The following is a 15,869-nucleotide window of genomic DNA, read 5'->3' as shown; positions in this document are numbered from 1 at the left end:
TAACTACATAAGGGCCTAGAAACTTTTATTTTTTATATAAAATAAAGTATATTAGTTCAATCAAAACTAAAAATGAAAGAAAATGATAATCATATCTATTCACCGATATTTGAAATTTTGTGTTGACTTCTACTTTTCCCATATGCATATATAAAGAATAAATCTGAGACTGAAAAAGCAGCTTAATTGTCAGAGGTCCTGGGAGTTCCCAGTAGACACACCAGGGGCTCAGAACTACCTGTAACTCTACCTTTTAGGGCTCGGACAGCTTCTTCAGTTCTCAGCAGTCACCTGAACATACACATAAATAAAAATAATACTAAAGACTAAGCAGTTCCATATTTATAATTTGCATCAATATATACTTAAATTTGTACTTTTTAAATGTGCTAATTAATGAATGATTTTTTCTCCTTTATTAATTTATTCTTGTTACATCTCAATGGTTATCCCATCCCTTGTATCCTCCCATTCTTCCCTCCCTCCCATTTTCCCCTTATTCCCCTCCCCTATGACTGTTCCTGAGGGGGATTACCTCCCCCTGTATATGTTCATAGGGTATCAAGTCTCTTCTTGGTAACCTGCTGTCCTTCCTCTGAGTGCCACCAGGTCTCCCCCTCAAGGGACTATGGAATACTATTCAGCTATTAAAAACAAGGAATTCCCGAAATTTGTGGATAAATGGATTGAGCTAGAAATGATCATAATGAGTGAGTTAACCCAGAAGCAGAAAGACTCAAATGGTATATACTCACTTATATCTGCATATTAGCCCAAGGGGCATATCCCACGAAAGCCTTCACTTAGCAGGAAACCGAGACAGAAGGAAGGACATTCTAGTGGGACTCTAGATGAGAGAAGCATGGGAGAATGGCAAAGTAGAAGGATCCAGAGGGTCCTAGAAGCCTACAAGTAGAACATTATGATAGGCAGATTTGGGCTCAGGGGTCCCGCTAAAACTAATGAATGATTTTTTTTTAAAAAATCTCTATTTGACCCTTTATTGAATCATTCTATAGACAGAAATTTAATTTTTCTCTTATTTAGCACTGTTTAGGGTTTTCAGGAACCTACTTTGTTGTTTAGATCCCCAGCAACTTTTAAATGTCTCCCCTATATTAAAGAATTTCAGGGGACTGGAGAGATGGCCTCTGTGGTTAAGGATGCCTCCTGCTCTTTCTGAAGACTCAAGTTCAAATATTAGCACCACCATACACATAGCCACCAGTAACGCCAGCTCCTGAGGACCCAGCACCCTCTTCTGGCCTTCCGAGTACTTACACACATGAGCACATACACAGAATAAATTAAAACCTAAGGGGTGGAAAGGAATTTTCCATTTACTTGTGCTGATTTTTTTTTTCTTGTGACCAAACCTGAATTCATTCTCTGTGGATCCCTTACAAAAGAGGTGAAGAACATGACCCAGGCTCTGTCTGCCCATTACAAGCCCCAGTATTCTTCCCATAGGATGAAGATATGAACTCTCTGACTCTGATTGCCTGCTAGAGTGCCTGCTGAGGGCAACTCTGCTGAGTCATAGGCTCTAATGCCCGGGGTCTATAGTCAGCTGTGTGAACCCTGGGTTCTGTGACAAACAGAAATGTCAAGTTCTCCTAGGAACCATCCCAGGGAACTGCCATAAAGCCTTTAAGCCTCATTTCTGCAAACCTCCCCCACCTTCCCCCATACACATGAACTGTTTGGGATAAAAATCCTTTTCAGGGATGGTGACAGAGGCAGATGGATAGCTGTGAGTTCAAGGTCAGCCTGGTCTACAAAGTGAGCCCAGTACAGCTAGAAAAAAAGAGTCCTTTCCTAAGTCAGTTCCACAGGTTTTGTTGGTCTGTGTAATATTAGAAGCAAAAGATTCAAAGTTGGTCCTTATATTTTGCACCAGGCTTAGTTATGTTTTCATACCAAAATTTTCAGTTGTAAATTCCTTAAGGAACACAGAGTCAAATGTTGTGGTCACATTGTAGATTCATTAATAATAGAAAAATATCTCGAAAGACTACCAACTTTGTGTCAGAACGGACATATATAAAATGTCAATTTAAAAAAAATCTCTGCAGGAATGTATGTACATTGCATGTGCATTGGCTATGCGAGTCTCTGTGCAGGTATGTTCACCTGTGTTTAAGCAGGTGGTCCATTTTATTTCTCTTCCTCTACCATTCTCTACCATACGTTTTGAGGCCAGGTCTCAGATCACTTTTTTGGCTAAACAGGCTGGCCAGCCAACCCTTGGGAGTCACATGTCTCAATCCCCGTCTCTGTAGTACTGGTGTTGTAGGTGCAGACCTCTGTGGTAGGCTTTGACATGGGTTTTGGGGACCCGAACTCAGGACCTCATGCTTTTGGAGGAAGCATTTTAGCTCCTGAACTGTAACCCCCAAACCCAGAGAATCATCTTAATGTTCCTTTGATAAAACTGGATATTAATACCAAAATGCCTTATTATGCAAAGCTATCCCTTTTTGTATTTTAATTTGTTTTATTTATTACTGAAGGGACTAGTTTCATGCGTTTGCCAGCTTTATAATATTTTTGTGTGATTTATCTGTCATTTCCAACCTATTGTTATTAGGATGATAGAGTTTCCTTATCGGTCTATAAATGTTCTTCAAAATTAAGATATATGACTTTTGTTGTATATGTTGTCAAATATTTAATAGTTTATTTTGAGTTTTTACTTCTTGCTATATTGGGCTTAATTTGTTGAAGTTTGAAACATTCATTGACTTTTCTATGAGGCTACAGTCAGGTGGATACCTAAACCCCACAAAGATCCAACAACAAAAAAAGAATATTTCAGATCAATTTCTCTTATGAACATTGACTTTTCTACTGATCTTTAATATGCAAGTATCTACAAAACTTTCCCGGTTTAGAAACCAAATGAGCAAGCACCTCTAATTTCCTGCCAGATGGACCTGTTTTTCATTTTTCTTTCATAATAAAATTGTTTACAAACATGTATGGAAAAACTGCAGGATTCTGGAGAGGGCAGTCAATGGGAGAGAGCTAATTAGTTGGTTCTGAAAAGACCAAACAAGGGCATAGAGGGTCTCCAGACACCTAAAGGCCATTCATTATGACCCAGACATTATTCTATTGCTTTAGGTTATTTATGTAATGGACACAACCAATGTTGATGCCCATCATTGAATTTCATTTATGGATACATTTTGCTCCAAAGCCAATACATATGACTTAATTTCCACCAAAGCCTTTAATCTTCCCAAAACCAAACAGGGATAAGGAGGACCCTAGAATAAAAATTGTCCCAATCCATCTTTTCAACCTCCATGCATTCCCACCCACCCTTCAGCCCTCAGCAACAGGCTCTAGGTACAGATCGGACTGTAAGAACTTGCTGATATTTGTACCTGTCTGGCACACACCTGCAACAAATAATAATTTCATTTGATTCAATCTATTCTTTTGAAGGGTAGTGTGCTTGTTTTTGGTGTTGCGGATTAAACCCAAAGCCCCATGAATGGTATAGGTAAGTAATGGACCCTTACTTAATCATTGGGTTCAATCTGCATTCCTATAGCAACTACAGCCTTAGACTCTCAATGCTCCTGTCTAGACTAGATTTCCTGCCTGAAGTACCTACCGCCTTTGATTATTTCTTATTACCATTTGATCATTATCTATATTATTATTATCCAGACAATTTGAAGAGTCTAAAGAAATAAATGAAGCAGGATGACTTTATTCTTATTCTTAATCCTTCACCCACAAAACACCATCTTTGTACTGAATATTAACTTTTTATGACAGTGTTTGCATTGATGAATTTTGCAGTTTATGAACTCCTATGAAGAAACACCTCCCTTGTAATTATACCTGTGAAAGATTACGGTCCCCTCTGGAGTCCCCTGTTATTGTTTCTAGGCAAACCGTTTATACTTTCTAATTACATGCTCCTAAAGGATGTGGAACTGGGAAAGTGCTTTTTGATGAAGACTCCCAAGCTGCCATCTCCTTTCTGAGGCCCATTGATACAATGGTAAGGCATTGAAGCTGCTTTGGGGTGAGACTTGAGTGTAATAATCCTTAGAGAGTTCTCAGTAGTGAGACTAGAGAAAAGAAGGGTCTGTGGAGCAAGGAGTAGAAAACAAGTGGAGCCCAATCCTTTCACCAAGCCAAAAGATGCAGGAAAGTGTACAAACACACAGAGATTCCAGGAAGCAAAGAGGAACAGGAGTTGGTCTTGAACCATAGAAATGTGAGAGCTGTGGATATGACACAAGATCCAAGCCTTAAAGCCTAGACTTGATGTGAGGTGTTCTTCACATGCAGAGGTCAGCTCAGACTTTTAAAAGTGGAGGAGGTGGGCATGAGAAGAAAAGATCGATGTTCACAGAGGTGTTAGGGATGCTGCAGAATGAAGAGAGAAACAAAATATAAAATGAAAATAAAAACAGCAAGGGTTTCCCAGCCTGGTGGAAACTGAATTCAAAAAGGCATCGAAGAATAAGACTTATCCCCCAAAAGGCAAATAGCAGAACATGATCTAAGAGTCTACCCAGCAGTGGCACCTTTTTTCTCCTATCAGATAACTCTCAGTACACCCCAGTTCTATAATCTGTCAAATGTGCCTGTTAAATTCCATCACCTACAAGATCACTAGATGGCCACGAACCTGCCTGAGATAAAGGGTGGGTGTCTGGGGGCCGTCCGTCATGCATGTACTGAATACAAAGCTTCTTTGCCAGTTATGTCATAGGACCTATCTGTAGTTATTTAGGAAAAAGGCACTCTCCCTCCAGTTCAAGAACTCTACTAGTACCCTCCTAAGGGAGTTAAGGGGATCACGAATGAGGATTTTAAAATGGGAACAAAGTGGTAGGTTCAGCTTTGCCTACTTCAACTTTTTATTTAAGCTATGCTTGAAGAAAATAGGGAATACATGGATAAGGGCCAAGGGAAATTTTCCTCTTTCAATTTGATTTTTCCATTTTTAACCAGAAAGAATTTGAAGTAGGGTATTTGGGGACTAAACTGCTGTTGCACAGCTTGACCATAGATGCTAGCCATCCGATCATCTGGGGGTCACAGTAAGGATGTGTGGACACCTGCATAGAGCCCTCAGAAGGCAGTGTCACATCCCAGCTGTACATCCCTCGGGTCTTTCCACTCATCTGTTCCTACCACTCCTTACCACGTAAGTACATGTTAAAGCTTCCAGTTCAAATGGCCACACAACACTGACTTTATTCACTAATTTCACTTCTAGCATTTTCTTCAGCTCCTGGATGCATTAAAATGGAAATGCCATCACTCAGGTAGCACTTAGGAACTCTTGATGCCATGAAAAAAAGTACATCTTGAGGAACTGTGTTCAATTTCATCTTGGCTTCTGGGATGGACACAGGGCTTTCTTTGTTGGTACACAGCTCTCCTGTATTGCATCTATGGCAGCGGTTCTCAACTTGTGTGTTGCGACCCACTTTGAAGGCAGACCCACCCTTTTACAGGGGTCATCTAAGGCTATCACAAAGTACCAATATTTATATTATGATTCATAACTTACAAAATTATAGTTATGAAGTAACAACAAAAATGATTTTATGTTTGGGGGGTAGTCACCACAGCATGAGGAGCATTAAAGAGATTGAAAATTGTTGGTCTAAAAGAATATATCACTGCCTAGAATAGAATCTGGTAGTGAACAATTGAGAAGGCTTTACTGTGTGGGGACACAAGTCCCTTCCACAATGCACTGTGCACAGACATGGCCTTATACATAAACAAAGGACCTAAAGCCAATTCTTCTTGTAAGTAAGGTGCCAAGGCTAGACAGGCAAATTCCTTAGCCCTTTGACCAGTATCATAAGCTCTCTTCTTAGGAGAATGTGTTTCTGGTAGGATAAAAATATTTTTAATCTTCCCAGATGCTAAAAAGCATAATCAAGTGCATCATAATCTATATTTTTTCTCTTACTTTCTATGCTTTGACTTTGACCAACTTAAAAATGTCAAGCCTCAAAAATCCCTCCTCTGCCTTATAAGAATCAATTCAGTGAAAAATAAATTAAAAGGCAGAACTTTCCACCCTCTGATTCTGAAACATAGGGATCTTCTGGCATGGATGGATGCTGCCATGCGTGAAATACGAAGTGGAAATGAGCGAAATCTCACCAGCTTTTGGCTGGAAGGAGAATCCCAGGGAAAGAGGAGTCTCCTCTCTTTCTGTCTCCCCAAACACCGAGTTACAAGTGCTTTCTAGGGTGCACCATGGGGTCCTGACCTCAATAATTCTAGTGTCTGGCTTGGCAGAGGCTCTACTTGGCTAGGAATCAATGAGAAGCCTGACTAGATTAGGATGCAAAATATTTAACTTGCATATATTACAGGGAAGAGTTTGTTCATATTCTGAAATGTAGAGTCGAGCCATTGATATTCATTTCTAAATAAATCTGATTCCTGTTATTGGGAAGAGCTGGTTATTTTGGTAACTCAAGCGGGATGACCTAATTAAAACTCGCTATAAAAATTCAGCACGCCGTGTGGTACTTTACCTGTCTAAAGTAAACACGGACAAGCACAATTTATTTTACTGGAGCATCCCTCATGCAAAATTACTAGTGAGTATATCACAACCAATTACAGACCACTGTATATGCAAATTATTACTCCTTCAATTATTTATAGAGAGCCATCAGTGTACACAGCCCTTTATTGAGCATCAAACATGGAAGACAAGAGCTCTGAATGAGAAGATCTGAATAACAGAGAATTCACGGTTAGGTGACAGACAAATGAAATGAATTTTTTTTTCTGCAGACTGCTCAAGAAGGATATGAAAAAGCTTCCAACTTAGTTTGTGAGGAAAATGAACAGAACTCACTCACCTGATCGACGAAGGGTCCTAGCAAACAGGAAGCAAAGCGTGCGGTCCCTTTCCCCAGATACCCTGGTCCCAGTCCAATACCATAATATCATTTTACTATAAGTTATATCCCAGGCACGGCCCTAGTTTCATTTCTAAACATAGACTTAAGTTTTGAAAGCCCAGAATCAATAAATAGAAATACACTATTTGTCACATAACTAGCACTGGAAAAATAAATATCCAGAATATCCAAAAAACACTCAAAATTAATACAAAATCACATTCTACCTGCCCCTAACTCATACACAAATTACATGAAAAAATTCCTCTAAAACACCACAAATGTCCAAACACAGAGATAAGAAGATGATTGACATCCCCGAGAACCATGGAAATGTCAACATAAGTAAAGTGCTCTTTAGCAAAAAAAGATTACGATTTGATAATATGTTAGCAATGAGAATGGAAGATAAAAACTCAAACATCTGGTTGAAATATGTGTTCTGTGGCTGCTTTGCAGAAAACTGGTTATAAAAAAAACTTTTTTGTAGTGAATATCTAGCATCTCTGCCATTTTTCTTTTTGTTTACCATATAGAAACTATTTCCAGGCCTCCTGTGAAGATATGTTTATCAACATAATAAAACATGATTGTTAGATCAGTGAAAAATATCCTGTACAATACTTCAATAGTAAAGGCAGTCTCACAAGTTTACACCAGCGAGAGGCCCCTTCGACACTGTAGACTTTGCTAGCAGTGCTGTGTCAGTATAGCTCACAATCCTTTACAAGAATGCACAATACTAGTTCAGGATATCAGCAGCTAAGGAAAGACAGGGTTAGTAGGGAATTGCTCTGCTAACCTAAGAATCTGCATTTTTTTTTAAGTCCAGAAAGTTGCTCTAAAAGAGAAAAAAAGTGTATTGATTTCTAAGAGCTGAAATGAAGAAGTCTTAATATTAATTGAGATATAAAATATGGTGGTCACATTAGAAAGACAATGTTAATAGGATGGCCTAGAAGAAGTAGGCCTGTGTGCATGTCTACATGCACATGTGATACGTGAGCTGACATACAAGCTATAGTGACAAATATTTCTTGTAATTCACTGCATGTTTTTCTTTCTGCTGTTTAGGCATAGAAGTTCCTCTTCTACAATTAAGGAGGATTGTTGTGAACCAATGAGGTGGCTCAGGAGCTAAGGGGCTTGCAGCCAAGCCTGACAATCTGGGTTCTATCTCCAGAAACCACAAGGTAGAAGAATAGAAGTGACTCCTGAAAGTTTTTCTGTGCTCTTCACATGTATGCTGTGTGTGTGTGTGTCTGTATGCATGTTTGTGTGTGTGTGTGTGTGTGTGTGTGTCTATATGAAGTCATTATGAAGTTTAAAGAATTTCCATAAATATAAGATGAACTAATGAAGAAGTGTGTATATATATACACACACACTTATATTTTATTTTTAAGTAAACATTCTGGAGTCTTCAAGACTTTCGTTATATTTCTTCCGTTTTCAAGTACCCCAAAAGTCACATATGTTGGTGTCAGTGGTATCATCTTAATGGATATCACATCATTTTGCCAAAGAATATCATTATTATTTGTAGTAAACAAAAAATCTGTTTGAATAAAACAGTAATTAAATTTAGTGTGAAGAGTTTGCCCTGTCTTGGAGAGGACACTTGGGTCTGCAGTCACAGCTACAAGGCTGAGGCAAGAAGACTGCCGTGACTGCCTGGCATGCAAGGCTACATACTGAGTTTCAGGTCAGCCTGCACTACACAGTGATAGATTGTCCTCCCAAAGTAAAAACTGAACTGAAAGCAAAAACACAACAAACAAGCACATAATTGTTTTTCTAGTCCAATTACACTAAGAAGAATTTAAATGTTGAACAAAGTCAAGAGCAAAATGAATTCACTTGTCATAAATCATGAATTCTCTATAATAAATTCCTATTCCCTTTCCTAACCTGGCACACACACACACACATTCATAGCAAACTGGCCCATATTACCCAGAATTTGAGATGTTATAATTACAGCAATGTGCTTTACTGTTTTCATGCCCCCACTTTTCCCTGTTTGTTGTCATTCTTGGCTAAAACACAGTTCTTGCTCGCCACTCCACTCTACCTCTTACTTACAGCCTTAATTGCCTCTCAACTTCTAAGTCTAAGTGTCTAACCTCTGCAGGGATATAGGTTGAAGCATCCCAACACACTGGATGACACTTCAGGGAATCGAAGAACAGTGTACGGAGAACCCTAAGATTAAACGTCAAAACACCAGTGAGTCCTCTTCAATGTTAGGGAGTCTGAGATACTCCAGTTCTCACGCACTGGCCACCATCATCTGATATCCAAGGACTGTGGAGTGGAACCAAACGACTGTTGACAGAGGGGCCATGGCAAATTGACTCAGCATAGCTATACCATCCCCCAGCTAAAGAAAACCAGCACACGGTCACTTTAGTAGCAAACACCTTATTCTTGACTTTGCAGCCATTATCTATGGGGAGGTAACAGAGGCAGAGAAACATTTATATCCCACAAGTGGGGGAGATATATCAAACAAGGAACAGCATTTCCTCAGACTCAAGTAGGTTTATTGAGAAATGTTCTTTGTCCCTAAACCCCACTTAAATGTGCAGAGGTAGTCTCCTAGTGCCAGAGGTTTGTATTTCAATATCTCTGGGAAAATGGGTTTTAAGAGAAATAGAAAGGTGTGGAGGAAGAGAGTACTTTCAGCTGAGGTGGTTTCTTGTCAAGAGCTTAAATGTGTCAAGATACATCCTGGTCTTCTAAGAGAAGAAGAAGAAATTGACAGCAATAGAATTATGGTAACTTTGCAGGGGCTTTAGTGCTTCTGGATGCTTAAACTTTGGTGAGTAGCAAAAATAATTTTATTAATTATCAGTGGAATATCTGTAATAATGATCATTGGGCTTCAAAGAAATTTCAAGATTAAATAAGATAGATTAGCTACTTTACCAAAAATTTGTTTACTTTCAAAAATTTAATAAAATGCATACTTAAGAATATGGATGTGTGGTTTGAGATTTTTTAAAATAATATTTTCTTATTTTTCTTGGCGTCAAATAAAATGACACAGTAGGTTAAATCAATAGAAATAAAGTAATTAAGAGAAGTCATTATGAAGATAAAATAATTTTGGAAAACATAAGAATTATAATTGCATATTTTGAATTATTTTCATTGATTAGATTAGTTATAAGGCAGCATAACTTCTCATTGAAGAAACTAAGTTCTATGTAGGGACACACATATTTTTTCTTTCCCATTTCCAGTCATATCACTCTATGTTTTTTATTATTATTATTGTTGTTGTTGTTGTTGTTGTTGCTGCTGTTTAATTACTTAATATATTTATTCACTTTAGATCCCAATCATTGCTCCCTCCCTTCCCTCCGCCTAATCCCAACCTTCTCCCCTCTACCCCTCTATCCTCCTTGCCCTACCTTCATAAAAGGAGAGATTCCTCCCCCATCAACTCACCCATGGACATCAAGGCACATCAGGACTGAGAGCATCCTCTTCCTTGGTGGCCTGACAAGGCAGCTCTGCCAGGGGAAGTGATATAAAAGCATGCAACAGAGTCCTTGTCAGAGACAGATCCTACTCCCTTTACTAGAGGAACCACATGAAGACCAAACTGCCCAACAGGTACATCTGTGTATAGGGCCTAAGTCTAATCCTTGCATGGTCCTCGATTGGTGCTTCAGTCTCTGCAAGATCCCCGGAGCCTAGTTTAGTTGGCTCTGTTGGTCTTCTTGTGGAGTTCCTATCCCCTCCAGGTCCTTTTATCCTTCCCTTCACTCTTCCAAAAGATTCATTATACTTTGTCCAATGTCCAGCTATGAGTCTCAGCATCTATTTTGGTCTTCTAATGGGTGGATGCTCTCAGAGGACAGCTATGCTGGGCTCCAGTCTGTTAGCATAGGCGAGTGTCACTATTAGTGTCAGAAGATGGCTCTCTCCCATAGGACAGGTTTCAGGTTGGGCCAGGCATTGGTTGGAAATTCCCTCAATCTCTACTCTGTCTTTATCCCTGAACATCTTATAAGCAGGGTAAGTTTTTGGTATAAAATTTTGTGGGTAGGTTGATAAGCCCCTCTCTCAACTAGGAGGCCTGTCTAGTTAGAGGGAGGTCTTTTCAGTGTCAATGACCCTGATACTAGGAGTCTTAGTTAGAGTCACTCCAGGAGCCAAACTTGTTGTAAGCCTCAAGCTTGTCTCAGAGATGACCATGCCCACGGTTTCTCTTCTCTCTGCAAAGCTTGTCCGACTGCTTCCCCTTCTCTCCCCATATCTGATCCCTAACCATCATTTCCCTCAGCATTCCTTCTCCTATCCTTTCCCTCTTTTCAACCACTTCTGATGTCATATTATTTCCCCTTCAGAGTGAGACTCAAACATCCTCCCTTAGGCCTTCTTTGTTACTTAGCTTCTTTTGGTATGTGAATTATAGTGTGCTTATTCTGTACTATATGGCTAATATCTGCTTATAAACCATGTGTCTTTCAGGGTCTGGGTTACCTCACTCAGGATGGTCTTTTCTAGTTCCATCCATTTGCCTGCATAGTTCATTATTTCCTTGTTTTTAATAGCTGAGTAGTATTTTATTGTGTAAATGTACCACATTTTCTTTATTCATTCTTTTCCTGAGGGACATCTAGATTGTTTCCACTTCTAGCTATTATAAATAAAGCTGCTATGAGCATCATTGAGCAAATGTCCTTGTTGTATGATGAAGGGTATGTCCTTGTTGTATGATGGGTAAATGGCCAGGAGTGATATAGCTAGATCTTGAGGTAGAGCTATTCCCAATTTTCTGAGAAAGCACAATATTGATTTCCAAAGTAGTTGAATAACTTTGCACCCCCACCAGCAATGGATGAGTGTTCCCCTTTCTCCACATCCTCACCAGCATGTGCTGCCACTTGAGTTTTTTATCTTAGCCATTCTGAAGGGTATAAGATGGAATTTAAGAGGCCTTTTGATTTACATTTCTGTGGTGACTAATGACTTTGAGCATTTCTTTAAGTGCTTCTCAGCCATTCAGGATTCTTCTGTTAAGAATTCTCTGCTTGATCTGGGCACAGGGGTCCCGCTCAAACTAAGGCACCAGCCAAGGACAATACAGGCGGTAAACCTTAAACCCCTACTCAGATCTAGACAATGGACAGAACACTCTCCACAGTAGAGTGGAGAGTGGGATATTACTTTCTCACATACTCTGGTGCCTCACCTTTGACCATGTCCCCTGGAGGGGGAGACCTGGTGGCACTCAGAGGAAGGACAGCAGGTTACCAAGAAGAGACTTGATACCCTATGAACATATACAGGGGGAGGTAATCCCCCTCAGGAACAGTCATAGGGGAGGGGAATAAGGGGAAAATGGAGGGAGGGAAGAATGGGAGGATACAAGGGATGGGATAACCATTGAGATGTAACAAGAATAAATTAATAAAAGAGAAAAAAAGTAAAAAAAAAAGAATTCTCTGCTTATTTTTGTACCTAATTTTTTAATTGGATTATTTGGTTTGTTGGTGTTTAATTTTTTGAGATCTTTATATGTATTTGGATGTTAGCACTTTGATACACGGTTGGTGCAGATCTATTCCCAACCTGAAGGCTGACATTTTATTCTGTCAATAGTGTGCTTTTGCCTTACAGAAGCCTATCAGTTTCATGAGGTACCATTTATTAATTATTGATCTTAGAGCCTGAGCTGTTGGTGTTCTGTTCAGGAAGTTGTTTTCTGTGCCAATGAGTTCAAGGCTCTTCCCATTGTTTTGTTCTAATAGATTTAGTGTATCTTGTTATATGTTGAATTCTTTGATCCATTTGGACTTGAGTTTTGTGCAGAGTGATAAATATGGATCTATTTGCATTTTCCTACATGCAGACATACAGTTAGACCAGCACCATTTGTTGAAGATGCTATATCATTTCCATTGTATGGTTTTGGCTTCTTTCTCAAAAATGAAATGTCCATAGATGTGTGGGTTTATTTCTGAGTATTCTATTCAATTCCATTGATTTACCAGTGTCTTTATACACCAATACCATGAAGTTTTTATTACTATTGCTTTGTAGTAGGTTGAAGTTAGAGATGGAGATGGTTCTTTTATTATATAGATTGTTTTAGCTATTCTGGGGGTTTTGTGTTTCCATATGAAGTTGAGAATTTTTTCTTTCAGGGTCAGTAAATAATTGTGTTGTCATCTTAATGGGAATTGCATTGAATCTATAGGTTGCCATTTTTACGATGTTAATCCTACTGATCCAAAAGCCTGGGAGATGTTTCCACCTTCTGATATCTTCTTCAATTTCTTTTTTCAGAGACTTGAAGTTCTTGTCATAGGCGTCTTTCACTTTCTTGGTTGCAGTTATATTATCTGTGGCTATTGTGAATGGTGTTGTTTCCCTAATTTCTTTCTCAGCCCATTTGTCATTTGTATACAATGGGGCTACTGGTTTTCTTTAATTAACTTTGTATCAAGCCACTTTTCTGTAGGAGTTCTCTGGAAGAATTTTGGGGATCACTTATGTATACTATCATATCATTAGCAAATAGGGATACTTTGACTTTTTCCTTTCCAATTTGTATCCCATTGATTTCCTATAGTTATATTATTGCTCTAGCTAGAACAACAAGTATTATATTGAGGAGATATGAAGAGAGTGGGCAGCCTGTCTTGTTCCTGATTTTAGCATAATTGCTTTGAGTTTCTCTCCATTTAATTTGATGTTGGCTATTAGCTTGCTGTATATAACCTTTATTATGTTTATGTAGGGGCCTTGTATCCCTGATCTCTCCATAACTTTTATCATGAAGGGGTGTTGGATTTTGTTAAAGACTTTTCTTCCATGAAATGAGATGATTGTGTAATTTTTTTCTTTCAGTTTGTTTATATTGTGGATTACATTGATAGTTTTTGAGTGTTGAAACATCCTTGCATCCCTGGGGTGGAGCCTACTTGAACTTGGTGGATGATGTATTTGATGTACTCTTGGATTCAGTTCTCAAATATTTTATTGAGTATTTTTGCATGGATGTTCATGAGTGAAATTAATCTGAAGTTCTCTTTCTTTATTGAGTTTTTGTGGGGTTTACATGTCAGGGTGACTGTGGCTCATAGAATGAGTTTGGCAATGTTCCTTTTTATTTTTTCTTAAATGTTTGGTTTTAATTTTTGAGATTTATTCCTTTTTTATTTAAAAAAATGTATTCGTTTTACAGCGCAATCGTAGCCCCTTCCCTTGTCTCCTCCAGGTCCCATCCTCCCTTTGTCTTCCACTCATTCACTCCCCTAGTCCTCAGAGAAGGGTAACCCTTCTCCCCTATGAATGGACCCTAGCCTATTAAGTCTCCTCAGGACTGCCTGTGTTCTCTTCCTCTATGGCATGGTAGGGCACCCTGGCACAGAAAAGTGATCAAAGTCCAAGCAAAGGAGTACATGACAGAGACAATCCTTGCTCCCTTTAATAGGGGACCCATATAGAGATTGAGCAGCCTATAGGCTACATCTGAGTGAGTGTCCTAAGTCCTCTCCATGCATGGTCCTTGTTTGTTGCAGCAGTCTCTGCAGATGACCATGGCTCAGATTTGTTGGCTCTGTTGGTCTTCCTGTGGAACTTTGTCTCCACCTCCAACCCCAGGTCCTTCTAACTGTCCACTCTTCCATAGGACTCCTGGCACTCAGCTGAAAGTTTGGCTGTAGACTCAGCTTATGCTTCAATCTCTTGCTAGGTGGGGTCTTTCAGAGGACTTCTGTGATAGGCTGCCATAATGTTGCCTCTCTTCAACCACTTCCAGTTTCTGTTCTATTTGCCCTTCTGAATGAGAATTAAGCATCTTCCCTAGGGCCCTACTTATTACTTAGTTTCTTTAGGTCTGAGGATTATAATATGGATATCCTATATTATATGGCTAATATCCACTTATAAATGAGTATATATACCATACGTGTCCTTTCTGGCCTGGGTTACTTCACTCAGGATGGTCTTTTCCAACTCCACTCATTTTCCTGCAAATTCATGATGTCCTTGTTTTTGATAGCTGAATAGTATTCTATTGTTATACCATAGTTTATTTATCCATTCTGGGTTGTTTCCAGTTTCTGGCTTTTTTGAAAAACACCACTTTGAACATAGTTAAGCAAATATCCTTGTTGTATGGTGGAGCATCTTTCCGGTATATGCCTAGGAGTGGTATAGCTGGATCTTGAGGTAGAGCTATTCCCATTTTTCTGAGGAAGTGCCAATTTGATTTCCAAAGTGGTTGTACAAATTTGCACAACCACTTGTGCTATCATTTTGAGTTTTTTATCTTAGCCACTCAGATAGTTGTCCAAAAATGGAGTCATTTTGCTTTGCATTTCCAAGGTTGCAAAGGATGTTGAGCATTTCTTTAAGTGCTTCTCATCCATTCAGTATGATTGTGTTGAGAATTCTCTGTTTAGCTTTGTATCCTACTTTTTCACTGCATTATTTGTTTCTATGCCAATACCACACAGTTTTTAGTACTATTGCTCTGTAGTATAGCTTGGAGTCAGGGATGGAGATACCCCTAGAAGATTTTTTATTGCACAGTATTGTCTTAGCTATTCAGGGGTTTTTAGTTTTTACACATGAAGTTGAGAATGGCAAGGTCTGTAAAGAATTGTGTTGACCAGCAAGAAAATTTGCTCAACCATGTTCATAGCAGCCTTATTCATAATAGCCAGAACATGGAAACAGCCTAAGTGTCCCTCAATAGAAGAATGGATAAAGAAACTGTGGTACATATACACTATGGAATACTATTCAGCTATTAAAAACAAGGAATTCCCAAAATTTGTGGATAAATGGATTGAGCTAGAAATGATCATAATGAGTGAGTTAACCCAGAAGCAGAAAGACTCAAATGGTATATACTCACTTATATCTGCATATTAGCCCAAGGGGCATGTCCCACGAAAGCCTTCACTTACCAGGAAGCTGAGACAGAGG

Source organism: Acomys minous, assembly GCF_964271855.1.
Source record: "Acomys minous genome assembly, chromosome: 2".
Taxonomy (NCBI): domain Eukaryota; kingdom Metazoa; phylum Chordata; class Mammalia; order Rodentia; family Muridae; genus Acomys; species Acomys minous.
Note: the sequence above shows the minus strand (reverse complement) of the source record.